At 44.7% G+C, this 2,757-nt stretch overlaps 1 pseudogene; it reads left to right on the top strand.

The window, feature by feature from the left end:
* The first annotated feature begins 201 nt into the window (after positions 1 to 201).
* On the top strand, positions 202 to 2,446 carry LOC123101394 (uncharacterized; annotated as a pseudogene).
* The last annotated feature ends 311 nt before the right edge of the window (positions 2,447 to 2,757 follow it).

The raw sequence follows: 2,757 nt of genomic DNA on the forward strand, positions 1-2,757 counted from the left end.
CCGAGTGTCTCCCTTTTCTTAATATCCAAGAGAAAACATTGTCAGCTTTTTTCCCGCAGACTCCCATGTGCCTTTGGAACAGCAAAACAACCCTAAAGATCGTAATCATATTCTTTCATGGAAGAAATTTTTAGGAAACTAACAAGTGAAACAAAACAAAATCAAGCTGAAATCAGACCACAAAACATCGAGTTCGCGCTGATGGCCAAAGTCCTGGCCGCCACCCCATACGCCATGGCCGTGTACGTGTTTATAGTAAGTCCACTAATGCGAGCATGCTGATTAAACAAAAGAAACCGTATAGTACGCCATTATGTGAAGAAATTGAATAATGAAGGCCATTGAAAATTTGGTGGTAAGCACGATCATCCAGGCGGGATGCCGACGCGCCCTCTCTTCCTCTGGATGCCGCGCTCCTCGGCAACGACCCGCCTCTCCCTCCTCTCAAAAGCCGACCGGCCGCCGACCTGGATCTGCCTCATCACCGGAAGCCGCCTCGATGAGCTCCTCTTCCACTCTCGTGCGTGTGCTAGCTGCTCCCGCTTGAGCTACTGGTGTTGTGCCGCTGCTTGTGCTACTGTTCTGTTGTGCCATGGATGGGTGGTTCTGCTGATGCTATTGGCTGCTGTTCTAAAAAAAAAAATCAGTTTTTCAGTTGAAGCATGTGTACAGTGGGCATTTTACTTTCCAGTTGATATGTGTGGAGATAGCGTGCATTGCCATGTTGTTTGTTAACATTGGACATTGTACACAACAGGCATGCTGTAGCTGCAGTACTATGTTGTTTGTAGATAGTGGCCAGTGGGGAATGGGATTTTTATCTCTTGATACAGTAGTATATTGTACACTTCGCACCATGTATCAGAACACATCACATGTTATTGAAAAAATAATATCCTTAATACATATGTACTTCACCTAAGTGCCAGACTGCTGTGTTGAGACCTGATGCCTATTATGACATGATACCTGTAACACTGTTGCGATGTGCCATGCTTCCTAAATCCCAAGTGTTGGTTGGTACCTCTTATGTTTCAACATGCCTGGATCGTCAAAATACTGCATTGTAGCTGTGAAAGTATTTGGTTTATGGTGACTTATTTTTTACTTTTCTTGCTTATGATGACTCATCTTATGGATGAAACTACTTTATTTCTGCTCTAGTTTGTTTTGGTTAAATCCTAGAAATTGGTGCCATATCAGGTCATGGAGGGGAGTAAGGGCATGCAAGAGCCATACACTGAACCTATTGTTAAAGTACCCAGAGAGCCTGCCATCATTACCAATCGTGTCCCAGACTTGCCTCCTGAATTCACATCTGGTTCACAACTTGCAGTAAGAGATGCTTCGTGATCTCGAGTTGACCATCGCTTTGGGGAATGGCTAGAAGAGCGGAAAGTGAGAAAGCTGTTTGCAGACACATACTATGTAGGGAAAGTTGTCAAGTATGACAGTGAAAGATTGGTGCAGTGTTGTCTATCAAGTTGGAGACCAGGAAGATCATGAGCGGCATGAACTGGAGGAGATCCTGCTGCCATTGGACATAACCATTCCACTCAAAACACTTGTGATGGACAAGTTCAAACATCGGAATGTTGTTCCCAACTACAGAACTAAGATGGCTAGACCAAGAACTAATGTTGCCAGCAATCAGATGGTGGTTAGAGCAGTAAATGGCCAACAGTCAAACAACCTACCACTCCTCACAGGGTTGCTTCAGGCGTCAGCATCAGAAGGAGGCTTTCCACCAGTAACCTCCTCTAACTACCCACCCGCACACAGAGCAGCACAGCCTTCAGCTTCAGCCCATAGAGGAATGAATCAAGCTTTCACATTTTCACAAAGAAGTTTCTGTCCAGAATTGAATCGATCTACAACCAAAACAACTCAACTAAGATACAAATAAAGGACAACTAATGCAATTATTATTCAAAAACATGAACGATACAAGTTATTAGCATTCATGATGAAAAAACCAAATAGACAAGGTATTCACCTGGGGCTTGCAGTATAGATTTGAGTAAAGTGTGCCGATGCCGAATTACCAATTTTAGGCCAGCCATAGAGGACAAGAAGAACCTAGATTACATATGTACATTCAAGAACCAAATCATTAGTTTTCCGAAAATTAAGCATCTAGGGGTGGTGGGAAGAACAGGGGCACACCCGAGACAATTGCTGAATTGTTGTATATCAATGATGGCCGCTACCACCGCTGGCATAGGGATCAGCTACCACTCAAAACCCAACCATTCCAACTCATACATCATCACCTGCAAAACAACCAAGTAGAAAATAATTTTGTAAGCAGTTAAATCTCTTTGAGGTAGGCAATACAACAAACATGTGGTGGGCAAACCTGCAGGTTGTGCTGCCACCTCCACACGAAGTTACTAATTCATTTCAGAAAAAGGAATCATACCATGCGATGGAAAGGAGAGAATAGAATCACTAACTAACATCTGAGATCAATAAGAATCCATCTAACACTTTAGAAACTGAGAGAGGGGAGAAAATGAGTCGAGCCTGCCTCGGTATTGTGCAGCCTTCATCTTTCTCCACTTGCTTCCCTCCATCCCCGATCAGTGGATCCACGGCCCTCGAAGTTGGTGGGGCGAGGCGGCACTCGCAGGAGGCACTGCACGATGAAGGACGGATGTAGGCAGTCCAGCAACCTCATTGATCAACAGGGGCCGATTCATGGCGCCGCACCAAATCAAGCGTCGTCGTCTTTGCCGTTTGCCTGTAGGTTGCCGA

The sequence above is a fragment of the Triticum aestivum genome, chromosome 5A (genome assembly GCF_018294505.1).
Source record: "Triticum aestivum cultivar Chinese Spring chromosome 5A, IWGSC CS RefSeq v2.1, whole genome shotgun sequence".
Lineage (NCBI taxonomy): Eukaryota > Viridiplantae > Streptophyta > Magnoliopsida > Poales > Poaceae > Triticum > Triticum aestivum.